The 21,244-nt window shown below is 37.1% G+C and overlaps 1 protein-coding gene across 3 annotated transcripts in view; it reads left to right on the top strand.

Annotated features, from left to right (window-relative positions):
* The first annotated feature begins 3,054 nt into the window (after positions 1-3,054).
* Positions 3,055-21,244, top strand: part of GHR (growth hormone receptor) — a 265,472-nt gene continuing 247,282 nt past the window's right edge. The window contains exon 1 of one of the 3 annotated variants that reach the window (XM_074207497.1): positions 3,055-8,516. The gene's annotated coding sequence lies outside the window, so the exon portion shown is untranslated. The remainder of the gene's footprint in view (positions 8,517-21,244) is intronic. The other 2 variants (XM_074207500.1, XM_074207501.1) reach the window with 2 other exon arrangements.

Below are 21,244 nucleotides of genomic sequence, written 5' to 3'. Positions count from 1 at the left end.
TAACAGCTGCTGTATTTTTTCAAAAAGTACAGGAAGTCTTAAAACCTTTCAAGCACATATATGCCACATTGCTAATTCCAATCATCAGACTCTACTAATTCCTTATAATTTCATAGCTTAGGGGCTTTATATATATAGTTGCCAATCACATGAACCTTTAAGGATTCTTACAAATTAGAGAGATGGAAAACCCCAGATATGATAGGAATAGGAATATATGTGAATATTTGATAAAAACCATTCTATCAGTTGGTTTAGCTTAATGGATGAGTCACTGTTTTTTTCTTTCATAAATGAAAGGGATCATAGTTGGAAGGGAGGTGGAGAAAAGGTGAGTTATAGTCAGAAATGATTGTGGATTAAAAACAGAAATAACTGATAAAATATTTTTTAATGCACATACAATTTTTTGAAAGAGTTCCTTGAAATATCAATAAAAACCAAAGGAAAAAATGATCAAAAGGTTAATGATCATTTTTAATAATAATTTAATAATTTCCTTTAATAGTACCTCTTTCTGATTCTTCCTAGATCTGATTTCCAACAGACCTTCTCTGATTTGTTTCTAGCCCTAAGACAGAGGAGTCAGTGCTCCATTCCACAATTGGCCAGGCAATATCTGTTTTTTAAGACCAGTCCACCATCAGTTCGTGACCTGGCCTAAGGAGAGTGAAGACTATCCCCTTGGCAAAAACATGTCTTGTAGAAACATTTCCCAAAATATCTCTCACTTCACAAGACATGTGCCTGGGCACAGCTCTCCTTACACTAGTCAGAGTTGTATAGTTCCCCACAGTGCACCACACCTCCCCTCCTGCACATACTGTTCAGAAGGTAGGGCAAGTCAAAAAATCTGTCAAGCTTTTATATCAAGCAGAGCCAAATCAGGGGCAAGTCAGAACACGAGGCCAATCACGCTGGAAATGAAGGGGACTGTCTCTGCTCCTAGAGGAGTGAAAAGAGTGCCAGGTGTTTCATCTACCATAACTGGCCAGCAGTGGAGCCCTGGAAACTAACCTATGTATTCCTCACAGTACAGACTTGTATATCTACACTCGCAACGAAGTTTGGAGAAAAGTAGCTAACTTTAGTCTGTTATCCAGCTATTTAGTAAGTAAAGGATCAGTCAGTAACTAGTTATTAACTAGTTTAGCAAACTTTTATTTTACTGAATTGAGCTTTATTTGATTTTAGCCTGAAATATGATGTGAAATAGGAAGGAAAGTGCTAGATTGGGGGTTATGAACTTGGGTTTGAATCCTGGCCTGGCTATTTATTACCTATGTGACTTCTGTTATCTCTTTGCCTTAGTTTCCTCATCTGTATAAGGAGAGTGTTGAATTAGTTTAATTCTATTTCTTTCTGATTCTAAATCCTTTGATCTTATATGGTGATAACTTCCAAAGACTGCCTTTCTGTCAATTCCACCTTTATAAGCAAAAACTTAAGGTGGAATTAAGGAAAGAAAGAATGTCCACTATCCTACTAAACCAAAATTCCCCTCCATCATGATGAAAACTCCTGCAGAGTCTTGTGGGACATGATTACCCAAACATTGTCCAGTCGTGTCTGACTCTTTGTAACCCTGTGGACCATAGGGGTGCTAATCTTGGCTATGGGATTTTCTTGGTAAAGATACCATTGGGTATCTTTCCTTCTCCAGTAGATTAAAGCAAACAGAGTTTAAGTGACTTGGCCAGGATCACACAGCTAAAGTAAATTCTGAGGCTGAATTTAAACTCAGGTCTTACTGAATCCAGACCCAGCACTCTATCTACTTCCATTACCAACTTTTTTGGAAGCCTTCACAGGATAAAGCAATTAAGGGCCTTTACTGCAGCAAATCAATATCCACCAATCATGCCTGTCCTGGATTTTCTTGAACCATTGTTGTCTTCGGGTTGGAATCACTAGTTTAGAATCACATAACTTCTCATATTGTATTTTCTGCTCCTGGGAATCTGAATTTGTTGTTCAGAGTACACGTTTTAAAAAATGACTCTCCAATTTCCATACTTTTATGTCAGCAATAGAGGAGAGGAATGAATCACTTAAAATCAAACAATCCCATCCACTTTAGTACTCTATAAACATAGCCTTGGTTTTTTACTGTAATTATAGCATGTGGGTGATACTGCTGAGAAAATGGTGTTATTATAACATTATTGTTAAGAACTGTCTGAGTAGAAAACACTGAGTTGCGCTGTACAAAAGTTGAAGTCAGAACTATGGTCCTTGTCATTGTGGGATAATATGTAGAAAGGCTCATTAACTGACTGCAACCCAATGCTTTTTGGTGGGTTTTAATCAGTATTACATAATCCATGCAGCTAAAGTGGAGAAATCTTCTCATTGTGGTCACCTTTCTTTGATTTGCATATATTGTCTCCTTATATTAAAACAAAATAGAGAGCAAAAAGAGAATGGGGATAACCTGAATTGACAAAGAGAGACTAGTTGAGAGAAGAATTTTATTAGTCTATTTTGTAATTCTTTGTCCCCTTTTCTCAAAAACCCCATTACTACCTTCACTCCCTGGCACCTTAAGAGACTTTAGAATCATATAATTCTTTAAACTGTAAAGATCATTTAGTCAAAGTTATCCATTTCATATGGGAGGAAACTAATAACCACAGATGTCAATTTATTTGCAGAAAAACATAATCTAGTGATACAACTAAAAGTTTTCCATTTCCACTGCAAAAATTTTTGCAAGGAATGGGATTAAGTGGCTTGCCCAAGGCCACACAGCTAGGCAATTATTAAATGTCTGAGACTGAATTTGAACTCAGGTACTTCTGACTCCAGGGCCAGTGCTCTATCCACTATGCCACCTAGCCACCCCTTCCTGTATTCTTTAAACTGTTCATATATAAAAGAAGCATTATCTTAAATCTTCTACATGTGATTCAGTCTTTACATTTATTCAAAAATTTATTTATTGTATCTTTTCCAACCAAATTTTACCTCTCTGAAAATGATTCCTTATGGTCAGATTTAGCAGGTTTTTTTAAATTAAACTAAATCCATTTTTTCTATTACTTTCAGCAAAGTATTCATTTGTGAAAGAAGTAAGACCTCACGTCCTTTATCTGTGAAATTATTTTTCTTTATTGCAAAAGTACTTTTTTCAACCCTTTCAGCACCAAATTGCTCTAATGAGAAAGGGCAGTACCTAAAAGGTACCTAAAAGGGACAGAATCTTAAATTTAATCTGTCTGTAGTATATAGGATGAACTTGAAATGGGAGATCAGGGACTGGTTAAGATACTGTTGTAATCATGGGCTGTTGTTTTGGTTGTTCAATCATTTCAATCATGTCCAACTTTCCATGACCCTATTTAGAGTTTTCTTGGCAGAGATAGTGGAGTGGTTTGCTATTTCCTTCTCCAAATCATTTTTGTAGTTGAAGAAGCTGAGACTTAACAGGGTTAAGTAACTTATCCAGGTTTCAGAACTCGAAGATGTTTGAGGCCACATTTGAACTCATAAAGATGAGTTTCCTGACTCCAGGCTTAGAATTTTATCACTGCTGCCACCTAACTGTCCCATTGTAATCACCTAGGCAACAATTACTATGGACCTGGACTAGATGGGTGGGTAAACAGGGGAAGCAGAGAGGCAAGAATAGATATGGAATTATAGAGGTAGAAATAAGACTTGGCAATTGTTTGGATGGTTGGGGTGGGCAGTAATTCTGAAGAGAGGGAACAGTCAGAGATGAGTGTAGTCCCTTCTCTGTCCCTTCTTAGTTTCCTTAAATTAGCTTTTTTTTTTATTGGGGGGAGAATTTCCCTAATGAGCCTCAGTGAAGAACTGACAATAAATTACTATTGTCATACTCTTACTATTATCATAAGGATGATGTAATCCTTTCCAGAGCCTCCTGAATTCTATAAAGCAAACTAAGGGACATCATTCTTGTCTAAGACAGTAGGGATGAACATCAGGTAGGGTGGGATCATCACATCAAGAATTCATGAATTACTTGTTAACTTTAGAACTTTCTGGTTGAACTGTACAGTTGTACTTCACTGTGCTTCCCATTTCCATTATGAGTCTGGTTTTTTGTTTTGTTTTGTTTTTTGGCTCAAACCTAAGAATGATTCTGATGATAGCATGGGTTACGTACTGTGCAGAAGACACCAAAAGAAGACTCTTCTTTGCCTAGGTCCTCATCATTAAACTTGAGGAACAATGACCAGGTCAAATAAAGGATCTCAAATGCTACTTGAACCTAGACCTTACAAGTCACAGACCTTACATCCATGTAGTGGTGCTGAAAGACGATGGGTCACTTCCCAAAGTCCAGACCTGGTGATTGTAGTGCTCTGGTCTACATTCCAAGGACTGGCCTTTATTTTTATCTTGTGCTTCAGATCTCAGTCCAAGATTTTCTCTGCCAACTCTGTGCACAGAGGAGACACTTAATAAACCCTTGAGGGCTGATTGATGGGACTGATTAATTTAGAAACAGTCCTGTCTCTGCTCAAGTAGACTTCCTTTACCTTTAAATGCCTTTCTATGACTGTTTCATCTCTCACTCTTGCTTGTATATTACTAACAGACTTAGGAATCCTAAGAAAAGAGATTCCTGCCGACAAGTATATATGACTCACATGAGGCTGGACTTCAGACTTTGTTAAAGGCTGCTCTTTGGACCAACTTTGCAAGCCTCATGTGAACAGGGCACGATTCATTAACTAAAAATATAATTCATACTTCAGCTTAAATTAGACTTCAACCACACATCATGCAGTTAATCAGCAGGTTGGCCTTTTAGGTTTGCTTGGGGTTGGAGTGGTAATTTTTCAGAAGTTGTGAATATGATTTTTTTCAGAGATATTAAAAAAGTTTTTCACAGGGGCAAGGCAGGTGCTCCCAGGGGTCAGCCAGCTTTTAAGGCCTGAAGAATGCGGTAACCAACTAAGGAGAAAAACATGTTGACTTTGCCTCATCCTCAGGAATATGGGGTGTGCTTCTTATCTCATAGTCAGGTACAGGGCCCTGGTGAGAACACCAATCTTTCTTTAACTCACTTTCAATTCAAGGACATCTGCTTTCAGTTCATTCTCTCTGAGGCATTGCCCTAGTTGACCTGGGTCCTTTGCCAGTGAATTTTAGTTCAATAGTGAAAACTGGTTTAATTTCAAAAGATTAGTCAAAAACTCACTGTAGTATACTATTCATTTTTCCACCTTGGTGGTTACTTAAGGGTCTAGCAGAATTCCTCAGAGTAGGTCCTTTCCTACACTAACCTCTAGAAGTATCACAGGATCACAGACTCATAAATTCATAGATTCATAGGATTCTTTCACACAGTTGCCTAAGCGATTTTCCTAAAGTGTGAGTCTAAGCATGTCACACAATATACCCCCCATCCCCCTCAATACATTCCAAAGTCTTCTCATTGCCTCTAGAATCAAATCTAAGTTCCTCTGGGGGTTTTTTAAATGCTTCACAACTTTGCTCAAAATTACTTTTCCAAATTTATAATCCATCAATTCCTTCCTACATTCTATTGTCCTTCCTAATGGACGTTCATTCTGTTCTGACAGTCTAATTTCCATATCCTATCTCCTTGCACTTCTCCTTTTCTATGCCTCCAATGCCTCCCCACCCCATCTTCACCTTTAGATTCCCCTGTTTCCTTCAAAGTTTTGTGACATATTCTCCATGCTTTCTTCCTAATGCCTCTGCCTCCTCAAAATTTAATTTATGGCTTTTTGTTTATTTTATTTATGTTTATTTTTTCCTCTCAAATGAAACAAGCATCTTGAGGGCAGGGTCTTCTTCCTTTTTGACTATGTATCCCCAGTGAGTGGTTATTATTAACAAATGTTTGTAGATCATTGATTGATTGATTATAGCTTTAGAACTTTAGACCCTAATCTAGTTCACCCTTATTTTACAGATGATGAAAATGAGGGCCAGGCAGTTAAATCACTTATCCAAAAGTTATACAGAAAACAGATAGTTGTTGATGAGCCTCAGTTTCCCTGTCTATAAAAATGAGAAGCTTAGAGATAGATGACCTCTAAGGATCCTTCCAAATCTAAAACATATGATGCTGCTATATTTACAAAGACCTTTATTTTTATCCCAGAGCAGACAAAGCAACAGGAGACATAAGCAAGAAATAAAAAGACAGTTGATAAGATGGAAGAGAGTAGCAACAACAAAACCTAACAGCTTTGGCAACAATAACTAGTGGTGATGATTCAAAGAAGGGGCTATAAATCAGAAAAGGCTAAAAATATCAGACAGTGATAATAAAGAAGAAAAGCCAAGAGAGAACATTAGATGGTACAGGCCAGAAGTCAGAAAGACTTGAATCCAAAACTTGCCTCGGATGTTAACTAGAAATATGAACCAAGATAAACCATTTAACTTAGCTGCCTCAGTTTCCTCAATTGTATCATGAAGATAATAATAGCATTCTACTTCTTGAAGTTATTGTGAAGATTAAACTAGATAATATTTGTAAAGGATTTAACATAGGGCCTGAACATAAACACCATATTGGTGTTTGATAAATGAGAAGCTTAATAAAAATATGTTTCCTTCCTTCCTCTGCAATCTGGGAGGGCAAATAAACATCTTCTCAATAGTCTTTGAAGATAAGCATAGGAATATATCTTTATTGTGATGCCTGAATTTTGGGCAAAACAAAATAGACTTTTGTTTCAACTTCTAAGAGCATAGAGATGCAGGACTAAGTTCATAAGACCCATGTTCTATGAAAAATGACCCTATATCTACAGCATAATTCAGCAGCTGACATTCAGAATTAAGCCACTGTTTAAAACATTCATGTTACAAGTGAATCATAATTCTTTGGAAATAGAAGATACAAAAAGAAAGCCTTCTAAAATACCCAATAATAAAAAAAAATTCATTAAAATCTAGAACTGGGGGCAGCTAGGTGCTGCAGTGGATAGAGCCCCTGGCCCTGGAGTCAGGAGGACCTGAGTTCAAATGTGACTTCAGACACTTAATTGTTACCTAGCTGTATGACCTTGGGCAAGTCACTTAACCCTATTGCCTTGCAGACACAAAAAACAAACAACAAAAAAAGTCAAGTAAAATCTAGAACTATTGGGAACCTCAGAGATCAGTCTACTCATTTTACAAATCAATTAGTCAGCAAGTATTTATTAAACCCTTATTATATCCCAGGCATTTTGTTTAGCATTATGGATAGATATATAAAGAATGAAATAATTCCTACTTGAAAGAACCTTACATTCTAATGAAAGAAATAAGAAATACTTATAAACACATATGTAAACAAATATATAAACTGAATTAACACAAACACATGGAAAATAGTTAAATACAATGATCCCATCCACATTGTGTCTTTCCCCATCCCAGTTTTAATATATCACAGGTCAGCACAAGAAATTAAATGGGAAATTATTGGGAGTTTTGTGAAAGCTGCAGACAACATAGAGCCTATGGCCAAAAACTTAACTCAAATTTTACAATAAGGTACTGTGTAGAGCCCATAAAAGAGAAAGAAAAAAAATTCAGCCTTCTCCTCTGGTATGAAGAGAGGGCCAAGAAATTTTACATGGATTTTCCAGCTCACAGGGTGCTAATATCCCTAACCCCCCATATGGAAGAGAAAACTGTCCAGGGTAGTTTGGGGGAAAGGACCAGGCAGAAGATGGTGTCTGAGCTGCATCTTAAAGGAAGAGAAAAATTCCAGGAGTCACACAGAGGTAGGAACGAGTTCAAGCATATAGAGTGGCCACTGAGTCTTAGGGCTCAGATGTGCAAAGGAACTTATAGGCCACAATTCATTGGTGTAGCAGTACTGGGACAAAATTCCTAGGTTTAGTTCTGGGACCCTCCATTATATTGTGACTTTGATTTTTTTGTCAGAAAATTTCTTAGAATTACATAATTGTTAGTCATGTTCAGTTAAACCCCCCTTACCAAAAAAAGAAACGTGAAATTCAGTGACATCATAATACTCTTCCTTTGCTTACCAAAATGCTGGAAATGGTTGAAGAGATGATACTTTGTAAATGCCTCTAGTTTTCAACAATACTAACATAATTGTGGAAGGGTTATTTACCCAACTGAGAGGGGGGGTCATTTATTGAAATGCTACTGCATCAGCAATATTTCTTTATGGTATTTGCATGGATGTGCCAGTCAATAAAACAAAATTTTTCTGTGCTTAATAATTTTTTTGTGATGAATGAACATTTTAAGTTTGGGATTTCAGTTTTGAAGGCTGAGTCCTTCTGGACTCTCAATAATTTTTGAGATGACTTTGGTCACCTCCATTGGTCACCCATTGAACACTAACTTATAAATGTAAAACATGAAGGTTCTGCCTAACAGCTCTCTCTATTTCTTATTCATCTTTAGGATTAACAGGAAAGAAATCATAGGATCAGGAGGCTGGAAAAGGACCTTAATGGGCAAGGATGGAGACGACCTCCTGAAAGCATTATTGGCCAAATTTCTGTTGTGCCAAATCTCAAGGCAAGGTTTCTAAGGTCAGTGGGTCATAGTTATTTCGTATTCTTACTCACTCTCCCTCTTAGTTCCCTAACCAGAGTGCATTTGACTTTGTGGATCACAGGAAAAAAAATATTTTATTGCCCTGGAATAAGGTAGACTTCATTGACATCCATTATATACTTTTGCCTTCAGACAAAACTACATGTAAATCAACCAAAGAGATACTTTTTCCTTGAACAGGCTCTGTGGTTTCCCTTAGTGACCTAGCCCAGTGTCTCTCAACCTTCTCTTGTCTGAATTCTAACCAGAATCCCTCTTTTGCTAATTTAAGCCCAGTCTGTCTTTTCCTGGCCACAGTGGAAAGGAAGAACAGCTGGTCACTGTCACTTATGCAGCAATCCCTCCTACATTTGTAGCAGCCCCCTGTGCAACCCTAACCTCCCCTCTGCTCTGACTTCACCCTCCTCCCCCAACCTTGACCTCAGCCTCTTTTCTCTAGGCCAATGAAACCCAATTCTTTTAGCCCTTCCTTAATGCTTGCTATTAAAGGAAGGCTCACAGTCGCAACTCCTTTCTCAGTTTTGTGCCATTTTGTAAATTATTTTGTCAGAAACCATTGTTCATTGTTACTTGTTCTGGATGGCATTTCATTTATAATCTCACAGGTCTCCAGGCTACGTTCTTTCATTTTCATCTCCAGATGCATATAATCATAGCTATTCATCTTCATAAATTCTTCTTTTAAAAATAGGATGGCCTCCTCAAAAAATCCCCTGAGGGAAGATTTTTAATTTTAATTTATTTTTTTCAATTTTTAATTTATTTTAATTCAACAGCACTTGTTCATAAAACCAGCCAATAGCTAGCCCCCTCTTGTTTGATCTTGAAGTGCAGAACTCACCTCTGTGGGTACCTTGGAGGTTACCTGCAAAGAAGAGATTCCTGAAAATGGTGAATGGCAGCAGTTGTTGCAAAAGATAGTGAGTCAGTGACCTGCTCACCCAGAAAAAGATAGGAATAGTGCAAATATGTTGTCGGCACGTGAAAGGTAGAAAAGAAGACAAGGAGTGGCCTCTCAGTATAAAGAATGAAGGTTTAGGGTGTCATTCCTGAGATATCCACAGACAAATGTAGATCTTATAAACCAAGTAACTTAGTTTATTCCTTTGTTCATTGAGGAGCTACTATGTACAAAATTCCCCATGCAGGGAATGGATGAGCTACACATGCCTAGTTTATATCTTAGAAATGTTGAAACAGAGCATAAAAGAGCTTCAGTGCCATTCTGTGAAATGAATACCGTCTCTGAAGTCAAGGGTCCTGGGTTCCAATACTCTATTTGTGGTTTTGGAAGTCACTTAATCTCTCTGGGCCTCAGTTTCTTTATCTGTAAAATGAAGGGGTAAGACCAGAAGATGTCTAAAGTTCATTCTACCTATAAATATCTTATCTAATTCAATCCCCTCTCTTACAAATAAAGAAATAGAGTAAGACACTATTAGGAAGCTAGGGCTACACGGGATAGAACCAGGTTTCAAGAAGGCCTGAGTTCAAATCTAGCCTTTAGGCACTGTGTGACCCTGAGCAAATCACTTTACCCTGTTTGCCTTAGTTTCCTCATCTGTAAAATGAGCTGGACAAGAATATAACAAACCACTCCAGAATCTTTCTCATAAATTCCAAATGGAGTTTTAAAAAGATAGATACAACTGAAACAACTGACCAATAAGAAGATGACTTTATCCTCATTCTTATGGAGTTTACAGATTACTCAGGGGATATGACACATAGACAATTCAATAATCATATTACATAATACACCACTTTGAGGAGAGGATAGAAAGCAAAAAAAACTTTTTTTGTTGTTCAGTCACTTCAGTCATATCCAAGTCTTCATGATCCCATTCAAGTTTTTTTTTTGGCAGAGTTGCTAAAGTGGTTTGTCATTTCCTTCTCCAGCTCATTTTACAGATGAGGAAACTGAGATAAACAAAGTTCAGTGACTTACCCAGGGTCCCACAATTGTTGTCTGAGGCCAGTTATAAACACAGGAAAATGAATCTTCCTGACTCCAAGCCTGGCACAGTATCTACTGAACCCCCTAGCTGTCCCTGACACCTATCATCTCCCTGCCCTTTAATCATCTGGGAAATTCCTTATGTGGAAACTACCCCTGCCAATTCAGATCAGTACCTATTCTGTATCTTGCAGTGTTATCAGTTCCCTGGAGCACTGTGTCCTCACAACTAGTATGTGTCAGGAGTAGAGATTCCCTCCAAGGCCAGTACTCTCTATGCCTCACTCTACTACATAATACATTGTAGAGGTTCAAAATACAGTCCGTCGTGTATGTGGTTGCCACCTGTAAAGAATAGGTATCATCTCCATCCTTGAGTCCTCCTCCCAGGAGGGCATCATGTGCTTCCTGAAGCCTTTTATACCTCATAACAGTAATGACCCTCTCATCTTACAATTGTGACCTTCTTAGGACTGGACGGATTGAATACTTACACTGATTTACATTTTAGTACCCCTTCAGTACCACAAAAGGGTGTAGAGTATATTTGCAGCCTTGACCCAGAAACCCAAGATCTCTTGGCAAACTGAGATTGTTCAATTTAATGCACCTGATCATATTGACATTTATGACAGCTGGCATAGCCACTATTGACATGCACTTGCTGTAGCATTATCCATAGCTCTAAATTTAAAATGAAAAATCAATAGGAGACAGAATTCTATATCACCTAAGGAAAACTCAGTCAGCAATTTGCAGGGCTTCATTCACTTTGCCCCTGACCTGTGGCCTGACTGAGGTCCCAGAATAACTTATTTAGTAGATAGACTTTCAAAACATGATAGAAGTCTTCTTGGGAGGTATCTTAGAGGGTTTTTTGATCTGTTTTAAGCAAGGCATTTCCCTCTCTCAAATCTTCCCATAAAATACTTAGGATTGAATCCTGTAATATGTGGTACCTTTTCATGCAGATTCAGCTATGACACAGATCTTTAAAAAACTTAATCATATGAAGTAAAAACCTTCTGTAATATTTAAGCTGTCATACTAGGCATCATCTGATCTTATGAAGAGTCCCTTTGCATCACACAATTATAACATTAAAGGTTAAATGAAGTTTTGGGGTGAGTTTTTTTTAAAAAAACATACTATTTGCATAGAAACATACAGGAGAAAATTGAGATTCCATTTTGGTTGCTGGAAATGGTGGTACTAATTGATATCACAGTATTCTTAGGAGAAAGGTACACTAATTCTAGTCCCAGGGAAATAATTGAGTGCATAGAAACAGTTCTGAAAGCAAGCATTGATACTTCTACCTGAGACTTAGTGAGAATTAAACAAGAGACCTAAATTGTAAAGTCCTTGAGAGTACAGTGGAACAAAGTTTGATTATCTTATTTAATAAATGGTTATTGAAGGATTGCATGCAGTCTAGATGCAATCTAATGAGGAATTGAAAATATCTATACATACATATGTGTGTATATATTCTGTTCTGGATTTTCTGAGCATGGATTACTCATTTTTGGATTCCCAACAGCAGATATTTAATTCCAGGCTCATTTATCCCTGTCACTTTAACACTCTTACCCTTGGCTTCCTGTTCATCATCAGTTGGTCTATGCTTAGAGAATCCAAAGTAACATTATCAAGTTATATCATCTTTAGCAAGGAATACTTATTGAGTTATTTGTAGGGAACTCTTCTGGGCACTGAGGATATTGGAAAGTGTGAGATAGATGCCCTGTCCTTCTTGAATTTACACTCCTAATTGGAGAGATAGGACACTTACAGATTAAAAATAAATAACAATAAAAGGTAGACTTTGGCAGGTGGAAATGAGCAGGAAACATACTGAATAGTATAGGATAACTGTAAGCTAAGATGATTGGGGAAATTCTAATGAAGGCAAGCCTTGAACTATTTCTTCAGGGAATGCTTGGACATCATAGAAAGGGGGAAGTAGAGTATTATTTGATAGAGACAGATAGAAAGATGAAGGAATGTCATTAACATAATTAGATAGGAGGGAATATATGTGACCTGAACAAGGAGAAAGAAATACAAATCACTGGGTTTGGAATATGGGGTTTGTGTATAACCATAGTAGGAAAGAGAATGCTCGTGATTCTGCAAATGACCAAATAAAAATGACTAACAAGGTGTTGATATCAAGATAAATAAGCATATGGTTGATTAATCCAAGCTGCCTGGTGCAGAAGAACTTGCAGGTATGATTACTGAACCACTCTCAGGGATCTTTGAAAGGTCATGGAAAACAAGGGAGTTGCCACAAGATTAGAGAAGGGCAAATGTTGTCCTGGTTTTCAAAAAAGGAAAAAAGAACAGAATGTGTAAACTATAGGCCAGTGAACTTGACTTTATTTCTTGGGAAAGTTCTAGAAAGGCTCATTAAAGAGATGAGATTGTCAAACATCTGCCAGAAGAAAAGCAAAAAGTGAAACCAGCATGGCTTCATCAAGAACAGTTTCATCGCAGATTAATTTCACTTTATTGTTTGATAGGATTATGAAATTGTAGAAGAGAGAAATGCTGCAGACGTAGTTTGCTTAGATTTTTAGCAAACTTTTCAATAAAGTATTTCATCCTATTCTTGTGGAGAAAATACAGAAAGATTCAGAACTGGTTGGATAGCAGACGCAGTAAGTAGTTGCTAATGACACAATCTCAAAATGGCAGGAGGTCTCCTGGACAGAGAACCCCAGGCAGCTGTGTTTGATTCTTTTTTAAAATTTTTTTTATAAATGACTTGGATAAAGGCAAAGATAGCTTGCTCATCAAATTAGAAGATAACATGGGGCAGGGATAACTAATTCACTAGATGACAAAATCAGGATCTAATAGGATCCAGATAGACCAAAGCATTGGGGTAAATCTAACAAGATGAGATTCAAATTGGGATTCCTTTAATATATGATTTAAATGAGAGGACCATTGAGGTCACTTCTGACTCTCAAGTCATTCTGTGAGTTTGTGAATTTAATATTGTCCAAATAGTCTAACCAAATTAAAGTCAATATATTGTTCCAGTCTCCAAACCCTACCCTCACTGCTGCTCCCCATCCCCCCACTATCACCCCGCCCCCCCCATCTTATACAGACATTCCTTGTTTTTTCTATGCAGCACGTTTCTGGAAATCATGTGACATGTGAAACCAGAATGGTATAAACAGTGAGTAGCCAGTGAGGACTTGAGGATGAAACCTGGGCTGCAAGCTTGAGGAACTGGGAGAATGGTGTTCTCAAAAGTAATAAGAAAGTTGTGGGGATGGGAGGGAAAGATTTTGGGGAAAGATAATGAGTTTGATTTGAAACATGGATTTTTAAGTTGTTTACTGAGTATTCAGTTCAAAATGTCTGAAAGGCAGTTGGAAATGTTGGAGGTCAATAGATAGGTTAGGATAGAATAAGTAGATCTGAGAATTGGCATAGAGATGATATTCTTGGGAGTGAATCAATCACCAAGTGAAATAGTATAGAGGGAGAAGAGAAGAGAGTCTTTGTGGAACATATATAGCGTATACCCTAAATTAGGTGCAAGCAAAAGAGATTGAGAAGTATTCAGAGGCAGGAAGAGACCCAGGAGAGAGTGGTGTTATGAAAACCCAAGAAGAAAAGGATAATCAAGAGTGTCAAAGGTTTCAGAGAAGTCAAAAAGAATGAGGATTGAGAAAGGGATATTGGAGTTGCCATTTAAAAGATCAATAGGAACTGTTAGACCACTGTATAAGTTGACCCACTTTATCATTGGATGACATTCCTCCATCAGTAAGATAAAGTGGTAAGTTTAGAAGACCTAGAGAAATTGGGCAAGATACTGAACCTGATATGTGAGCATGTAAAGAATAGAAGCTGTGGGCTTTGTTATTTGAATCAGGGATAAAATAGGGACAACCTGTTAGGCATTTTAAAATCATGTAGAAATTATTTTCTCATGATTCATGACATGGGACTAATGTAACTAATTTTTTACTTGTCTTTTATTCTCTCTCTTTATCTTTTCCCAGAAATAGGAATGTGTATAGCTGAAATACAAGGCAGCTAGATAGATCCATAGAGAGAGAGCTCTAGGCCTGGGATCAAGAAAACCTGAGTTCAAATTTGACCTCAGATGTTTACTGATATGTGTCCCTGGGCAAGTCATGTAACCTATTTTCTTTAACCCACTAGAGAAGGAAAGAGCAAACCACTCCAGTATCCTTGCCAAGAAATTCCCATGGATAGTATGGCCCACAGGGTCATAAAGAGTCAGACACAATTAAATGATTGAACAACAATTATACATGAAACATACTGAGGGATATTTGCCCAGTTATCTGATTGTATACTATTAGCCTTTGGAGGATGACAGAAAGATGTAGATGAGACCCCGAAAATATGACACTGGATATATGGGTGGGATCAGTGCTCGAGCTAATAAATAGAATAGAGTAGTCCAACAAAGATGCAGTTTTGTTAAAGCATTTAGAAGACAACTGTGTTTTTCTTGTGTTTTATATATGAAAAAACTTGAATCTCCAATTCATATCACTTTTATTTTAAAATACTTTATTCAATAAAGTACTTTATTCAATTTGAATTAATATTCAAATAATGGCTTCAAATATTACTTTTCATTTCAAATTTATTTATTTATTTTTAATTAACAAGAGGTTATTTTCTTTCTCACCCCTCCCCTTTGGCAAGAAAAGAAAACAAAATGCTTGTGACTGCTTCCTAAATTGACCTTGTCCAAAAATATGTGTTTCATTCTACATCTTGAGCCATCTTGATAGGTAGTATTCTTCATCATTGCTTCTTTGAATTAGTACTTGATCATTGTGTTAATGAGTTCTTTCAAAGTCCTTTGTCTCTACAATGGTATTGAATAAGTTATTTTCCTGGTTCTGCTTATTTTACTTGTTCATACAAGTCCTGCTAGGTTGCTCTGAAATCATCTCATTTCTTGTGGCATAATAGTATTCCATTATATTCATATGCAATAATTGTCCATTCATTCTCCACTTGATTGACCCTCTTAACTTCCAGTTTTTTGGTACCACAAAACTTACAATAAATATTGTTTTTCTGTATAGATCCTTTATCTTTGATCTCTTCAGGGATATAGACCTATTAGCAGTATCACTAGGTTAAAGGGTATGCACAGTTTAATAGACTTTTAGTTCAAAATTACTTAGGAGAAAGAAGATTGAAATAGTTTGGAGTGGTTGAATGTTATTTTGGGCTACAAAGTCAAAGAATTATTATTTTAGGAAGCATAGTGGTAAAAATTCTCTCCTCGATTTTAATGACAGCCTTTCCAGTAACAAGTTTCCAAGTTGGATAGCTTGAGCAGGTGCATTTTTCCATGAATTGAATAAATAGCTTACATTTACAGGGTACTTTGTGGTTTGCAAAGTACTTTCATGTACACTGTCTTTTTACTCTTACCTGCCAACCCAAGTAGGTGGCAGAATTACCATTATCATCATTTTACAATTGAGCAGGTTGTGAATTGCCTGCAGTCACATGGTGAGGGCCTTTCTAAGCAGGGAACCAGACTAAAGTGCTCTGGGGCTCTTCCTACGCCACTCCAGCTGCCTCTCAAAGTGAAGGGGAGTTGAAGGATAGGGTTGAAATTGGATGACTATTTCAGTGAGTCAGGATATAAAGGAAAACCAAACATTTTGCTTCTAGAATATAAGCTTTGAAGAGTTAATAAGTGAATGATTGAATCAAAAAGCATTTATTAATCCCCTACTAGGCACCAGACACAACAAAAGTAGAAATGAAGCAGCCTCTTGCCCTCAAGAAGCTTACATTCTATCAGGGATGACAACTTGCACCATATCTACTTAGATACAAAACAAATACAGTATAATTGCATAAGTACTAGCAGCTGGGAGTGGGGAATCAGGAGAGTTTTAAGATAAAAGATGGTTGGTGCTTGGACTGAGCTTTGAAGGAAAGTAGGAATTCTTTTTGTTGTTGTTGTTTTGCTTTTTTTAGGTTTTTGCAAGGCAAATGGGGTTAAGTGGCTTGCCCAAGGCCACATAGCTAGGTAATTATCAAGTGTCTGAGACCAGATCTGAACCCAGGTACTCCTGACTCCAGGGCCAGTGTTTTATCTACTGTGCCATCTAGCTGCACCTGGAAAGTAGGAAGTCTAAGAAGTGGAGGTAAGAGTAGAATTCATTTGAGAACTGACTGAAGAGTTGAGTTGGAGTCCCATTGTTATGGCTTTATATAACAAACAGAGAAGTTAAATGAGAAACCTGGAAAGCAATGGTATATACTTGAATAAAATCCTAGTTAATATATATATATATTTGCAAGGCAATGGGGTTAAGTGGCTTGCCCAAGGCCACACAGCTAGGTAATTATTAAGTGTCTGAGGCTGGAGTTGAACTCAGGTACTCCTGATTTCAGGGCTAGTGCTCTATCCACTCTGCCACCTAGCCACCCCCTAAACTACAGCTATTTGAAGGGTAAAAGCATCCAAGAATGTAAGGAATTATTTAGACCACCACAAGTAATAAGTAATAATATTCATAATAGGATGAAATATTGGAAATCAGAATTTTTGTTAAAAACCAGATAGTAGAGAAATTCCATGAAAGTAAAAATGGAACTGTTTTCAAGATATTATTGAAGACCTCTAGATGTGGGCAGGGGAAATGGGGAGGAGAGGGTTGTATGTGCACATTTGCTATTTAGATTCTGCTCCCTTGAGGAATTCTGTGGTTGGAAAATGCTTTCCCCCCCATTACCAGAGATAATGGTAGGAGGGAGATAGTGTTGTGGGGAGGGGGGTGATTTGATTTTTTTTTAATAGAAGCAGCAATTTAATATGTTTTTTCAGAAAAATTGAAAATTAGAATATATATTGATATTTAGTGGTCACTTAAAATATTAACAAATAAAGGGGCAGCTAGGTGGAGCAGTGGATAGAGCACCGATCCTGGAATCAGGAGGACCTGCGTTCAAATGTAGCTTCAGACACTTAATATTTACCTAATTGTGTAACCTCAAGCAAGTCACTTAATTCCATTGCCTTTCAAAAAAAATAGTTAATGAATAGAACTGAACAGTGATGTTGATTTTTTTTTAAACCAGGGTCTATTAATTAATATTTTTAAAGCTCTGGCATACAATAATTTTTTTAAAAAAATGTAATAGCAGGATTGAAATCATTAAAAAGTTGGTTTGTATAAAGTAGGTATCACTTCTAGAGAATTTTCCTTATAATTTATTTGGGTTGACAAACTGCACATTTTCAGAATTATATATTTTACTCTCCATGAAAATTTACTTCTAATTTAAAAAATAACCTTACTGTTAAAAACACTTAATCTCTCAGACTAAGGTTAGAAGGGACTGTATTACAAAGAAGGGGGACAGTCAATGGAAAGGCATGTAGATACTAGAGAAAAATGGGATGTCTGTATATTTAGAAAGAAGTAATTTTAATAAAATGGAAAACGTTAGTAGGAGCAGTAGTGAAAGGCTTTAAATGCCATACAGAAAAGTTTTAATTTAGTTCCAGAAGAGTGGTTCTTACAAGTGTGGCCAAGGAACTTTTGGGAGTCCCTGAGATCAAGACTAATTGCAAAATAAAATTATGATGTTTTCATCTTTAATACAAAAATATCAATACATATTACCTATAGTTTTAAAGAAAGCTCTTTTGTTCAATAATTGTTGAGCGTAAAAAAGCTTTGAAAACTACTTTTCCAGAGATTAGCGGGAGCCACTAGAATTTACTCTAGAGAAGAGACATAATGTGATCTATACTTAGGAAAATATCTTTAGCAGCTGTGGGGAGGATGAAATGAGGTGAAGAAAGACTTGAAGCAAGGAGACCAATGAGAAAATTATAGTACAGGTGAGACATATTGAGGGCCAAACTGAAATGACAAACATGTGAGTAGAAAGAAGAGTGTGAATGGGAGAGAAGTTGCTGAGATAGAAATTGCATTTAAGTGATTGCAGTTAAGTTTCTGATTTAGTTTTCCAATAAGATAAACAATGGAAGCTTCTACAAAGTTCCAGTTTCAGAATGTGCAGCTCTTACCAGAGTCAATAACTTATCAACTTCTTCAGTTTACACCTAAAGGGCTGTTGTTGTTGTTGTTAATCCTTCTCAAAGAGGACCATGACATCAGGGATGTGATGCCATGACATCCAAATGAATTGAATTGAAGTGAGGGAACTGTGCAAAGTCACCAACCTCACTTTCTCCAGTGGAACCATCAGAGTCCAGTAGCCATCACTGAAAGATATTAAGAGGGGTACTTCCATTGCAGAAAGGACAAAATTCTGGTATAGTCTATTTTACGATCTAGTGCTATTAGACTATGAGAAATGTTGGGGCAAAGAATGTAGATAGTGTTATTACTGCTCTTTGGGGTGTATTGTAGGGAACAAAAAGGATAGTCACCTAACAAATTTTTGCTAATTGGCAGGTATTGATAAATAATCAACACTGATACATTTTTGTTTTATTAGCAATTATCCATGATTTTTCCAAAAAGATAGTTGTCCTATGTAAAGAATGTCTACCTTATAGATTAGCCCTGGTATATTTTAAATTCAGGATGGTTAGCCTATTCCCTCAGATGACCCCCATTATCACTACCACCACTTCCCTTCTTTTTGGTTTTTTGTTTCCAAATTTTTTCCCTCCTTCCTTCCCTCAACTCCCTACTCCTTGAAATCTGATGTAGGTTATACATGCACAATAAGATGTCTTTTCTTACTAACAGTGTGTGATCAGAAAACACAGATTATTTTAGTTTTAGCCTAAGTAAAACATGACATGGCATAATATTTTTCTTCATTTGTGAGTTTTTCTCCCAGGATTAAACATATAATATATTGCAAAGTCAGATCTTAGGACTGAGAGGAACTTTAGAAGTTATCTACTGTAACTTCTTTATTTAATATGTGTGGAAACTAAGACCCAGAGTTTATGTGATTTGTGCCACCAGTTAGTGGCAGAACTGTGTCTAAATCCTAGTTCTCCTAATTTCACATTGTCCATGGTGTTACATTTCTCAATTAGTCCAGATAATTCAATAGAACCATGGATTTGAAGTTGAAAGGAAACTTAGAGTCTAGTCTAATCCCCTCATTTTATAGGAGAGAAAATTGAGGGTCAAACAGAGAATAACAAGTGGGTTCTGAATCCAGAGTTCTTCCCGCTGCGTCTCTTCACATGACCAACAATTCAGTAATATTATCTTGTATTCATATAGTTCTTTTCAATACTCTTAAACTAGCATTGTCTCATTTGGATCCAAACAGTAATCCTATAAGCTAAACAGGGTAAATATTGCTATCTCCATTTTATAGATGAACAAATTAATGCTCAAACTAGGGCAACTAGGAGGGGTAATGGGTAGTGCTAGATTGAGTCAGGAAGAACTTGAGTTCAAATACTACCTGAGACATTTACTAGCTCTGTTACCTTAAACAAATCATTTAAAGTCTCTCAGTCACCTCTGATAATTCCCTTACTATGGGAATAATAATAGCACCGACCTCATAGGTTTGCTGTGAGGATCAAATGGGATACCACATATGAGGTGCTTGCAAGCCTTAAAATACTATTTAAATACTAGCTGTTATTATTTTTGGTAACTTGCTCAAGATTCAGAGCAGATATATAGCAGAATCCAGGTTGTAACCTACACTACTGCTTTTTCTCCATGTCTCTTGGTCTGCATGGATGAAAAAAAGTGAAAATACCTGACTTACTACAGTTTTGTAGAGGTGTGGTGCAGAAATCCCAGAGGTGTTTAGCTATGCATGGGCATGGTTCCAATGCATGCAAGATTATGTGTCGAGAGAACCAGCAGATGTACTAAGCTACTGTTTAAGATCCTTGAAAAATTCTGGTGAAATGGGGTGTTACACCAGGTCTGATGATAGGGAAGAGTTGATCCAGTTTAAAAAGAAAGAAAAAGGAAAGAAAGAAAAGGAAGAAAGGCAGGCTGGCAGGCTTCAAGCTCAAACAATAAACCTGATTTCAATTTCTTACAAATTTGTAGAACTCTTTATAAAGAGTTGTTATTCAGAACTTTCAGTATTTCTGACTCTTTGCAACCTCATTTGAAGTTTTCTTGGCAAAGATGCTGAAGTGGTTTGCCATTTCCTCCTCCAGCTCATCTTATGGATGAAGAAACTGAGGCAAAAATGGTTAAGTGATTTACCTAGTCAGGCAGCTAGTAAATGACTAAGGCCAAATTGCTCTATCCTCTGTACCACCTGGCTGCCTGCTGCAGATTTAGGACTTCATTTTAATTAGTTGTTCAAATAGGGAGTGGTCTTGCATCAGTCATCACCTGAGCTCCTAATGTGAGGTGACATCACGTCAGCATTCCTGTTCAAGTCTAGGTTGTCCTAGATGTACTCTGAAGTCCCTCCCCCTCCTAAATTCTGAGATTCTGTGACCGTTGTTATAGATTCTAGATGCTGATATTTGTGTCCTCCACTAAAACTTTTTTAAAGAGCAAGCAAACTTTTTTAACTTTTCTTTTTAAATGAGGCTTCACTTTTCCTAGGGTTAGCCCTTTTATCCTGCATTGCCTACCCGGGTGCTCTTTTATAATGGGTAGATTTCTGACAAAGATTAAGGGACTCTCATCCCTCAGCAACTGTTTTGAAGGACTGGAAGGAATCCAACTCCCAAATACTTCTTGACTTTTCCTTTGTGATCTTTCTTCCTGGCAGTGTTGGCTA

Source organism: Macrotis lagotis, chromosome X, assembly GCF_037893015.1.
Source record: "Macrotis lagotis isolate mMagLag1 chromosome X, bilby.v1.9.chrom.fasta, whole genome shotgun sequence".
Lineage (NCBI taxonomy): Eukaryota > Metazoa > Chordata > Mammalia > Peramelemorphia > Peramelidae > Macrotis > Macrotis lagotis.
Note: the sequence above shows the minus strand (reverse complement) of the source record. Positions and strands in the feature narration are given on the sequence as shown.